The following is a 13,115-nucleotide window of genomic DNA, read 5'->3' as shown; positions in this document are numbered from 1 at the left end:
TGTCTCCCCTCTAGACTTTCATTGCCAAATTAGGGACGGCTGGCGCAGATAGTCCTCGTGGAGCTTTACGCGAAATTCAAACCAAACCTATTTTACAAAGAGGATAAGCGAGGGTTGTAACAGGAGGATATCGAGTGGCATACGTTTAAAAAACACGAAATTATTGTTTTATAATAAAAAATACATATCCACTTATATTTGTAGAGATAAATTTGTAGGCTGAGAAATACATTCTGAATTTTTATAATTGTAATCACCGTGTTATTTACAACAACACAATTTCCCACCTTTCATCTCCCGGGCTTAAATTTCTCACTTCAACAGGCACTTGAATCAGTGAGATGGGTCTCTGTTAGCTCTGATAATTTTTTACTGAATATGTGTGTGTGTTTTATAACAAAGCCACATCGGGCTATCTGCTGATTCCACCGAGGAGAATCGAACCCCTGATTTTAGCGTTGTAAATCCGTAGATCTACTCCCGTACCAGGGGGTGACTACTGGCTAAAAACAAGCTCGAGTCGTTTTTCTGGTGTTTGTGTGATGATAGGTCGGTTCTACCCTCTTCCAGTGAACGTCGTACACAGACGTATAATTTACTAGTAACTTGCAGGAAAAGCAAACTGATCAGAAAAGAATAAGGAGGGTATAGCGATCTTCGTCATAAATCTCACTTTCCTCGCCACCAGTACTGCGTTCCATACTTCGGGAGCCACCGTCGCGTTATATGAGCGACAGTCAAAACCCACTCTTAGATTAGAGTAGTCCAAGAGTTGACGGTGGATGTTGTTAACTAACTACCTTTCATGTAGCTTGTCAGTTTACAGTTCGGAGCGGCTAGCGTAGATAACCCAAGTGTAGCTTTGTATGAATACTCTAACACAAACAAACGACTCGTTACCTGTTTTGGTCACCTGTTATCCAGGTGTATCTGTAACAGTTTCGGATGCATAACAACGGTTCTGTGTGCCAAGAAGAATGTAGCCCTAGTAATGGTGAGAATAAAATGAAACAAAATAATCATAGTAAGAGAGAAAAAAATATATATATAATGAACTGCGCATAACTTAATCTTGTCTGCATAATTTTTAAACATTTTACCTTTGTTATATGCTGGTGTTTGGCGTTAAAGGAATAAAGAATAAATGGCAGAAATTTCTGAAAATATACCTTGTGCAACACTGTGCTTGTGCTAAATGATAGTAATTCGTGTTATAAAACGACGTAGTGGCTGTTTCAAGAAGCGTAATTAATTTATTTGCTAACCAAAGACCAGTTATTTGTATTCTAAACAAAAGGACATTCAAGGTTTTATTCAGACAGCTACCTTTACTACTGTATTTAACGTGTTATTCCAAACATTTCTTAGGCCCACCCTAGCAGGCTAGTTTACTACATAGAAAGGCGTTCAATATAAAGTTTCTAGCTACTTGATATCCTTGACGTATACATTATGTACTAAGTTTCGGAATGTAACGACTGGAGTTTACTTAAGTCATATTTTTGTCCTACTTTTTTGTCTATTTGAAGGATAACATTTGCTAATTTTACTGTTTCAGCTGCCGTTTGTTGAATGAAATATTTTACTTTTTTTTTTTTAATTTCGCGCAAAACTACACGAGGGCTATCTACGATAGCCATCCCTAATTTAGTGGTGTAAGACTAGAGGGAAGGCAGCTCACCGCCGACTCTTGGGCTACTATTTTACCAATGAATAGTAGGATCAATCATCACATTATAACGATGGGGATTCGAACCCGCAACCCTCATATTACGAGTCGAACGCCTTAACCCACCTGGCCATATTTTACTTTAAGTTTGGTGTTATACTGGTTCTTGTGCATAAATTTAGATCTCTTGATATTATTTTTTCTCACATTTTTTTTGCGTTAGTTTATAAAATAACGATTACGAAGACAAATTACTAACCTTTAACATATATAAACTGTAGAATAGTGTTTGTTTTGTTGCTTAATTTCGCACAAACGACTCGAGGGTTGTCCCCAATTTTGAAGTGATAGGCAAGAGGGTTGGCAGCTAGTCAACACCATCTACTGCCAACTTTTGGGAAACTCTTTTACCAACGAATGGCTGGATTGACCATCACATTACAACGTACCCAAGGCTGAAAGAGCCTGTACGTTCGGTGATGGAAAACTATGCAGAAATAAAGCATAAAAAATACACGAAAACAACATGAACTAATCAGCATTTGCTATCCTAAATAAATACCAGATCTGAAAACTGTTGTTTCCACTTCATGCCACGTTTTCTCGAATGTTCACGTGCGTTTTTGATTTTTTTACTTCAGTTGTTTTCAGGTGCTCATATTATGCTTGTTATTCAATATTCTCAACTAACTTATTCAGATATTGATTCAGGTTATTTGACGAATACGGTGGTTTTATCAACCTTATAGATTTATCCACGCGATTCAATTGTATCAGCTTTTTTTAGAATATTTTTTTCTAGACTATTTATCCACCTAATTGCTTGTGGGGCCATATCTTTGTTGGATGTAAGGTCCAGCATAACACATGAGTCACTCAAAAATCAAACAAATTAACAAACAAACAAACAATCTCAATTTTAATACTTACTGCTGGGGTAGCTATTTATTTTACTCAGTTTTTGAGTAATTGTATTCACATAGTATGTATCTGTTTGCTTGTTTCAGGTTTAGCCTAAAGCTATACAATAGGCTTTTGATGCTCTGCCCACAATATGAAAAACCCGGTTTCTAGCGTTGTAACTCCGTAGTCATATTATTGTGCCATTGAAGGGCAATTTGTTTTAAAACAAAGCCACGTTGGGTTATCTGCTGTTCCACCACAGGGAATCAAACCTTGTATTTTAGCATTATAAATTCATATACTTATTGCCTTCCCACGTGGATTGTGAGTTTGTAATAGACATAATATGATTTAATGTATTGCAACTTTTTGATTCCCACTGGTAGTATATGGCGTACAAAGCATATCAGTTATTTAACGTTTAAATTATCTGATAATTATGTGCAGTAGTTTTGTTGTTGTTGTTTTTCTCGGATGGTTAATAAATATAAGAAAGGCTTGTTTTCGTATCTGTTTTAGCCAAAGGGTTTCACATTTTTTAATCAGAAATATACGAATATTTTTATAACTGAAACTTGAGCTGTTGAAAACTTGTGTTAATAATTTGATTTATCACATTAACATATGTACTAATTTTTGTGATGTTGCAAAGAGGTTTGTAGTCCACATTTCAAACAGTCGTTATTTGATAGTAAGAATACGGAGGGTTTTATTATTATCATTCTGTTAGTTCTTTAAGTTTTAAACCCTGAATCCATTTGTTTGCTTTGTAGCTCAACGACACACAATAAGTTCTGTGAGATAGATATATGTTCACAGCGGGAAATCAGATTTTAGCTTTGGAAGTCTGTAAACTTATCACTGACTCACCGGGGGCAGAATGTAGTGGTTACTAGAAAAAGTGAAAAAAGAACTTAATTTTACTAGTTTTTTGGTGTTGATTTCTGCATAGGTTCACTTTGCTTATGAAAAAATGTTCTATAAACACTGCTGTTATTTTTCTAATAAGCAAGCTCTAAGAGCACATATTCAATTAAAAAGATTTCGGATCGCCATTAGTACACAGATGAATGTTATTAAACGTTAAATGGCTTGCGTTGTTACACTTCAGTGCACGTTTATACACGGTCTGAGCTCGCTAACAGTTAATGTACAGGTAGAGCAGACCGCAGTTATAGTGCACTGTACATTTATTTAGCGGAATGTTAGGACGTCTAAGCTTCAGATAGCGTAAAATAATTCTGTACGACAATGATATGCCAATTCTATACGTTTATTACTGGGTAGAATAGTAAAGGGTCTTCATTGTTTTGTACTAAATATAGACTAAGCACATTTTACATACCCTGTTCAGTGGACATGCTAAATACTGTTCCGCTGTAAAAAGTGCTGTGCTCTGAATAACCAGGAAGCCGTGATTAACCTCACACTTAGGAGAAGTATTACATACAGTTGTTAGCAGGTAAATTCAATATATGTTATTCTATTTCAGCTATTTGAACGGCATTTCAACTGGTTGATTAATGAAAAATTCTACAGTTGTTGGGTGCGATAGATCCTCAGGGAAATAGAACGCAAGAAGCGACGTAGAAGCTCATGAATAGGAGAAATATGATAGATTATTGTTTCGTTCGATGACCAACGTGCGGTCAAAACGAAGGACCTCATTAATATTTCTGTGAAAATAAATGAGCCAATTAACTTGACAGTTCGGCTACAGCACGAGTCATCATCCACGTTGAGGAGGGCGGAGTTTGTAGTCTGATATTTCATCCATTTTACATTTCAAGGTGAAATCTGCCTATCTATATTTATGACTACGTGCCACTGACTTTTATTTTGAACTAATGACCAGAGAGAAGGCAATGTAAAGGTCGCTAACACCGCCATTCCTGCCTTGTGTTTGGCTGTTACGTTTATAATGCACCCACAGCTTATGGTGCGGAGAATATTTTGTGGTTTCGCATGGATTCGAACCCGCCTCTCCAGCTTCGAGAGCCAGAGCCCCACTAGAGGGCCAACTCATATCCTAAAACAACAAAAATGTTAGCCATTCTTTACGTTATTTATTACATTTGAATAAACGTTTCTCGAAATGCATTAGTAACAATGGTATTCAGAGAAATTCAATGTCCTCGCCCTGCCGCTTCTTTTCGAAATTGCGTGCATTTATATTAGATAATATCAAGTTTCAATTTCAACAACTAAAAAGTCCTTCTTAAATCCAGAATGATCTGCGATTCTGATCATTTCTTGTGATGTGATGAGGAGTCTCAACCTTTGTGTGCCCATTTCTTGTGATGTTATGAGGAGTCTCAACCTTTGTGTGCTCATTTAGTACAAATCGGATTAAACTCTAGAAAGTTATTAATCCTAAACCGCAAAAATGCCCTATCTTCATGTTATAAAAGAAATGATTGAAAGTGATCCAGAATCCGGATCCAGACCATATTTGGGGAGGACTATTACATGTGTAAAATATTCGTGTACATCGCTTCGTTAGCTTTCGAGATACACGTAGGGGAGAGATGGTGATAAAAGCCTCTCCAAATTAAAATATTTCTTTCGATGAACTCTGTAACCAAGTTTTAAGGTCTGGTGTAAACAACTGTGTATGTAACTATGGAAACAACTATTTATTGGTGCTATTATGTTATAGTAAGGCGTTTTAAAAGGTCAGTGTTAAGACATTTGTTTATAACAAGTACATTTGGGACTGTACAAAGGCATAGTCGAAGCTAACGTAGTGGCCTGCCCCAATTTTAATTTATGTTCTATTTGGGCTCATTATACCTATCCTAAACCCCCTCCTCCACCTTCTCAATTATAGAAACCTGGAGCAGGGAGCGAGTAGAGGGTAGTAAAAGGTGACAATTGTTTGTTTTATCTGCGCTAACCATCCCTAACTTAGCAGTGTAAGACTAGAGGGAAGACAGCTAGTCATCGCTACTCACAACCCATTCTTGCGTTGCTCTTTTACCAACGAATAGTGGGATTTACCGTCACATTATAACGCCCCCACGGGTGAAAGGGCGAGTTTATTTGGTGTGACGGGGATTCAAACCTGCGACCCTCGGATTACGAGTCGAGTGACTTAACTACCTGATTAGGGTTAAAAATTAATATAACTTAATTCTAAAGACAGAGGTTCCATACTTGTACTGTATTCTAAGTTGGCTTTTGTGAGAAAATCAAAGTAATATCTTTCTAAAAAATGTTACAACAATGAGGACTTTGTGTGTTTAGTATAGTAATGAATTCCCAATAAGTAAGTGTTACAAAAACCAGATTTTGTGAATCTTTAGGTAAGTGACCAATCTTCACATATTTTGTGGGTAACTGTAAAATAACACAGGCCTGTGAAGGTTTTATTGTCTACATGTTCTATGGTAATTTTTGTACGTTGAATACGAAAATGATATCCATTTTTCTTCATCATGTATAGTATTTTCACACAATTTCATATATGCTTTTACACAAACGAATCATTTTCATTCAAATCGGGTCACTTTTTGATACGTTAAAAATGTTGACAATCCTTCGCTATATATTTCTCTAGGCCAGTCGCGACTTTAGTCTTATCAATCGTTCTAGAATCCACGGGATTGATTGGTTTCGCGTTTTATGGCGCAAATCAACTAGGCTATCTGCGCCAGAATCCGGAGTGGTGTGTTTCTCGTGGATTCTCGAGAAACACACCACTAGTATATTAACGGTTAACAGGCCACATAACGTATTACTTCTGGATAGTATTTGTTTGTACGTGCATTTTCACATTTTTTTTCCTTTTCAACATGATCCCTACTGGTACAGTGGTATGTCTGCGGACTCAAACCGCTAGAAACCGGGTTTCGATAACTATGATGGACAGAGCACAGATAGCCCATTGAGTAGCTTTGTGCTTAACTTAAACAAACAAACATTTTAACATTATTTATTCATCACTGTGGTAAAAACAAGAGTTTGTGTAAATGTTCAAAACATATTCTATTAAATTTGTGGTAAATTTTATTTAAGTAAGAGCCCCCCTCGATTTGTAAAGAATTCTTACGAAATAAAAAGAAAAAATATTAATTTTGAAATCTACGTAGCTTACGATCTACGAAAAATCCGTCATTAAAACCAAAACAACTTTTGTGAAGTTTAAATTCGTAGGCATGTGTAATCAGACATCACGTACTTTGGGTACAGGAAATCACAGGTTCTAATTGTTGATTTTCATGGAGCGAAAGAAAAGTTCTTAATAGGATAAACTGTTATTTCACCTTTATGGTTCCATGAATGTTCTACACTTTTATACCTAGAAACTTGACTACGAAGTAAATAAATATGGTCAACATATTGCCAGACCTTACATGGTTACGTAGTACGTAAGTTAGCTTGAGGTACATTTTTATTACCAGTAGAATGCCTTAGCAACACACGTGACACTTCTCGAGCGACCCACAGGTCCACATTCTTCTAATTATTAATTATGGATATTTATGGATGCAACGAAAGTGTTTAATTTATAATACGCGTTCTCAAATATACTAAAAGAAGTTTAAACAAACAAAATAAAACGTAAAAAGTTGTTCATTTTAATTGTCGCTTTTTGGGATTAGAACAGCCTTGAATTTCGTTACTTTAGTCTTAACCTGCGCCTTGGGTTAGGAGAAAAACGTGCAGAACGTCATTGTCAGTTAATGTATTACCATAAGCAATGTGCTATATCAAGTTAATCATCATTGTCAGTTAACGTATTACCTTAAGCAATGTACTATATTTTCTTTGCATGCATTAAGCAAATTTGAACCACTACACATGTAAGCATGTATTGCATCAGCCTATACTCTAGTTATTATTAGAGTATAGCTCCCACCAACAGGAAAGTGACACATCCTTCATGCACAGCAATTCCCATGAACAAAAGCTCAATCTTGATGAAGCAAACTAAATGCACCGGAAGTGGGGAGGAAAGAGTGGAAGATGGTGCAGATAGGTGAATATATATTTGAAATGTTTGTTCAGATAAGGAAGATGTTAATTTTGTAAATGCTACACACCCTTCTACACTACCGAGAGCTAGAATCCTACATTGAAGATGGTGGAGGATCTAATGCAGAGAAACCACAAATATAAGCTCCTTTCAGCAAACAGCATTAGAAAGGTATAGCCCATGGCATGTGACATTCACGAGACAGGTGGTAGCTTAATGGGTAGCTCTCGATAGGAGACCACATTCATCTCAAGCAAAGAATACTCTCCATCCACTAGAGGTTTTAAGAGTAAAATATATTGTTTAATTAATCTTTTGCTGGTTGTTAACATATTGATAAGGTGAGAATAATTGCAGATTGCTAAACAGTACATTATTGCACACGTGCACAGCTGAGCATGATTGTGTGGTATGGCTATGGCTATGGCTATAAGTTGGACTATTCTATATTGAGAAATGTGAGATACCACAGAAATCAGGGGCACGGAGTAATATTCATGATCTGTGCCTCAAAGCAAACCCAAGACCAATATGAGTGGATCTATCCACTGAGAATGGCTTAGTTAATAATGTAGTAGTGTGTCCTTATTTCACAACTAGGTGGTCCTCTCAGTCTTGTACCATTGAGATTTGAACACCCAATGAAGAACTCTCTATGTCAGTTGCCTGGTAGCTTTGGACTGAAAAGACAAGAATTATTCCATGCTGTGTTAGAGGAAATGAGAGAGTTTGCATAACAATACCGGTGAGGGGTGTGGATTGTTGCCATAAGGAATGATCTGGAATTAGTTCCTGAGAGACAGTGCAATGGGTTATCATGACTAAAGATGTACGATGCAAGCCAGGTGTGAGGGAAGGCACGATTTAGTGCTGTAGTTTTTCTTATGTCAAGTTCAAAATAGCTTGAAAGATATAAATAAATAGCACAGAACCAGTCTTGTATAAAAATCCATATCAACAGAAGGCACTAAGGAGGATTGGTAGAGTTAACATTTTCTATATTCCCTTCATTAATGTAGAGTTTTAGAAACATTAGCTACTCCATGTGTTCCATCACTTCCATAATATACATATGGATGTACATAAAATTTTGAAACAGCTATTTGTTGTATAATAGATTTATTTTTGTACATTGCTTTGTCTCTAACAATGAAACATGTTCACGCACAATATTTATGGTACAGCTACAGTAAAAGTGCAAATACAGCCAATCCAATAATTTAGTTTATGATACTAGCTCTACTGCTTCCAAGTATAATCAACTTGCTCTAGATGTTTTATTAATATTAAGTGTTCATAATGTGATTTTTAGTGCTTTTATAACAACAAACATATATATATATATATATATATGTTGTATAAAGTGGTTGTGAGACATGAAAAAAGGAAGCAAAAACAAAACTCACTAACATGGGCTGTGTGAAAAGTGGAGAATGACAACTGGAGGGAGACAAAAGTAGAGAATGACAACTGGAAGGAGACAAAAGTAGAGAATGACAACTGAAAGGAGACAAAAGTAAGTGTAGGTGAAACCTCCCTGATGTGTAAGTACTGGGATACTAACATGCCAGGGTCATCCACATTTCCATCTACAAGATTACAACAAGAGACATCAGTTATCAGAGGTAAAGAAGTCCATGTAAGATAGAAGGTCCATAGAAGAAACGTCTTATGGTTGATAACTTTTACATTGCCTCATTATAAGAACTGCGAGATAGTATATTATGTTTTAGTTAAAATTGAGGTCCGGCACTCGACTCGTAATATGAGGGTCGTGGGTTCGAATCCCCGTCACACCAAACATGCTCGCCCTTTCAGCCTTGAGGGCGTTATAATGTTACGATCATCCCACTAGTCATTGGTGAAAGAGTAGCTAGCCCAAGAGTTAGTTGTGGGTGGTGATGACTAGCTGCCTTCCTTCTAGTCTTACGCTGCTCAATTAGAGACGACTAGCGCAGATAGTCTTCGTGTAGCTGTGCGCGAAATTCAAAATAAACAGCTAAAGTTTTCAAAGGCGTGTAAAACCTTAGCGACCTCATAATAAAATCAAGCATTTGTAGAATGCAAGCTAGCTATAAGTGTTTATTTAAAGGCTAGAATTCCAGTCAGGAAATACTGAAGGATACAGACTAGTTTGTCTTGTCATCTAAAAGATATACTCATGAGGCAACTAAATTCACAAGTAGTTTGTTGAAAACAAGAACCCATAAACTTCAGGGAGTATATGAGTAATTGCAACACATATCAGAAAAGGTGATCATAAGTAAAGAAACAAGTGGAAGAATTAAAGAAAATCAGTGTTTTTGTTCTACTATAACTGCATCTGCAAGACTAAGATATAAGTGAACCTGAATGAACTTAAAATTTCCTGTATCTACACCCAGAAACTGATTATGGTTTTGGAATCTTATAACATTATTTTTCAGCCTTATAAAAGCTGAGTTAAAAACACAGCAGCAGTGGCCAAAAAAAGTGACCAAAAGTACCAGCCTTCATTCAGCTAGCCAGTGAGTCTCGGCACATAGCCAAAAAAATTTATATTACCTCCGTATAAGTTAAAGGTGCTATCTCGTATAAGAAATACTAGTAAAGCTTAAAAGATAGTTTTCTTGATCTATTAATTAAATTAACTGAGCACCTCTTGAGAATATTGGAACAAGTATCAAAGAATAGCCAACTGAAGCAAGTTGTTACTTCTTTTATTTTATACAGTTATAAGTAAATTTTTTTGTTTTTTGGTAACATGATTCTTGGTCTGAATTCTTATATTTTACATAAATATCACGAGTTAGTTTTCTTTATACTCAAGACTGCATATCCTAGTATTAAATATATACTATATGTAGTAAGCATCATAATACCTCCTACCTGCCCATTGCAAACTGGGATAGAGTATAAGCTCTTCAGATTAACTAACAACATATTGTAAATAATTTGGAAAGAAAATTAATATAAGTTAATTTAAGTTAGAAATAAGTAGTAAAAGAATTAAATATAGCTACGACTTTTGGATCAATTATGTTTGTTTTTTATTTCACGAAAGCTACAAGAGGGATATCTGCACTAGCTATCCCTAATTTAACAGCGTAAGACGAGAGGGAAAGCAGCTAGTCATCACCAACTACCACCAACCGTTGGGCTACTCTTTTACCAACTAATAGTGGGATTGACCACCACATTATAACGTCCCCTCAACTGAAAAAACGAGCATGTTTGATGGATGGGAATTTCGACCTGGGATTATCAGATTGGGAGTGAAACACCTTGACCACCTGCCCAAGTCGATCTCAGGATCGATCATTTAAGACAGAGGGTGTGGATGAATAGGGCTAACATAATGGTGAATGGAATGTTCAAAGCTGCAGCAACTCAACAGTCACAAGCACACCAGTTGGTCATTTAACGAGTGCTGTACTGCTGTTTTATGGTAGAATTGAGGAATATATCGAGTGTGATATTGATACAATTTATGAAGCTACTAAAATATCAGGCTCCACAGATGCTCAAAAAAGCAGATATTCTTACGTTAAGAACAGAGGAGAAGCAAGAATGTTCATCAGAGCCTATGATCAACTAAAAATAACCCACGACTTTAAGCTACTGAAAAACAGGTTGCTGCAACAGTAAAGAAAGTATGAGATACAAAACACTATTATAATGCAAATAAGTATGCTTGAAAGTAGAGAGGCGAATCTGTGAGATTATTTGGTCATAAGCTATAGAAGTTAGGTAATAGACTGCATAGAGCTTATGCACACCCTAATGAACTGATAACACAAGATATGTATCATCCAATTATGAGATGCTAAGTTTAAATTTAATAACGTTACATGCAAACAAGGCAAATGCACTACAAGCAATCCTAGTAGAGTTAATAGAAATAGCTACTGGAGAAAAGCTTCAAGAAAAATAGGTATATGAGCTCAGATGTTTGAATTCAACTCTGTGAAGAACAGAAATAACAGAACCAGTTGACAGGACAGGAAGCAATAAGCGTTAGATATACATGACTGCCCTAGTGTTAAATTTAGTTATTTTAGAAGCGATAGTTTAATGCAAGCTTGTAGGCATAACTATTATATTATCACACCATATTACTAGAATATTCGAAGGTTTCTTGCTATTTTTATTCAGTGCTATTGCATTATAATATCTTGTAATTTGTGGAACATTCGATGTCTCTGTTGGAATATAAATATACATTGAAAATTTAGTTCAAGATAGCTAGATTTAGACTGCATATCGTGAGTTCAGCCATTAAAAACATATAGTGACGTTTTTAAAGTGAAATTATCACAGATTGTATTTTAATAACAGAGTCGGAAAGACGGATTTGCTTTGTAAATTGCGTTCTAAAGTAAATGACACAGCCTATGTGACTTTGCAGTAAAGGAAAGAATTATTTAAAGCTCTGGAAACAACTGTGATAATTAAGAGTGTAATGTAATGAACATATATATATATATATATGACTTATTTTAATATGTTATTTTAAAACGTCGATTGTGTGATGTTTGTTTAGTGTTGAAATTTATTGTAAACAAGTCACAGGCATTTACTGTAAAGAATCGGGCTTGCACATAAAAACTAGCAATAATTTAGTAGATGCGAAGTGTTTTAACAAAGGGCATATTTTAAAGATTCTTAAAAACTCTAAGCATATAGAATAATTTAATTGTAGATTTAAAGGCCGCATGATCCGAGAATGTAGAGATCCAAAGCACTGTTACTTTTAAGAATAGTGATACATGACAAAATTAGAATGGTAATAGGATTAAGTATTTTAAAATAAATCAGGCTAGTAGTAATAGGAATACAAGCCAGAGACCTAGTAGTAGCTGTAGTACTAGTAATATTGAATAAAACGTGAAAAGAGAAGCAAATATTAGTAAAATAAATCGATATGAATTGAGAATAGAGAACCTTAAACAGGTAAATATCTCTACAATCCCCTCAGATTACTCTAATCCTAAATCAGAGAAAAGAGCATTCCACGAGGAGAGTTTGTTAGGTTAGTTGGTGTAAGTGATATACCTGAGAGATACAAAATTGTTGTTGAAGCTACAGTAGACAGTTTTAAACAGAATGAGGAAGTGTTACTTGAGCTGATAAAAATAAAAGAATCAGTAGTTTATAATCCTGCAAGTATTACAGTCTGAGAGAGACACAGTTTTTAATGTAAATTAGAGTAAAATGGTGCTAGCGAACATAAAGTACAAGATAAGACAAGCAGCAAAGAGAAAATATTTACAGTAGAACAGTATAATGCAAATTATAATAAGAAATATGCATGTCAAAGTAGAACAGTTTAGGATTATGTCGTAGGAGATATGGAGAAGAAAAGGAAGTGTAAGCAAAGGTTATTGAATTTATTAAAGGAATATAAAAATGTATCTGGGGGAATAAGATGATTCTAGTAGTTGTACAAACAAAAACAAATAAAACACAAGATACTGTTAAGAAATAGTAAGCCCATTGTACAGAAAATGTATAGCATGTCAGAGATGCTCAGGACACAATTATAAGAATATGTAAAAAATGCCTATCAAGGAGTAACAGAGGACA

Source organism: Tachypleus tridentatus, chromosome 7 (assembly GCF_004210375.1).
Source record: "Tachypleus tridentatus isolate NWPU-2018 chromosome 7, ASM421037v1, whole genome shotgun sequence".
Taxonomy (NCBI): domain Eukaryota; kingdom Metazoa; phylum Arthropoda; class Merostomata; order Xiphosura; family Limulidae; genus Tachypleus; species Tachypleus tridentatus.
The sequence above is the reverse complement of the archived record's forward strand: the minus strand, read 5'-3'. Positions refer to the sequence as shown.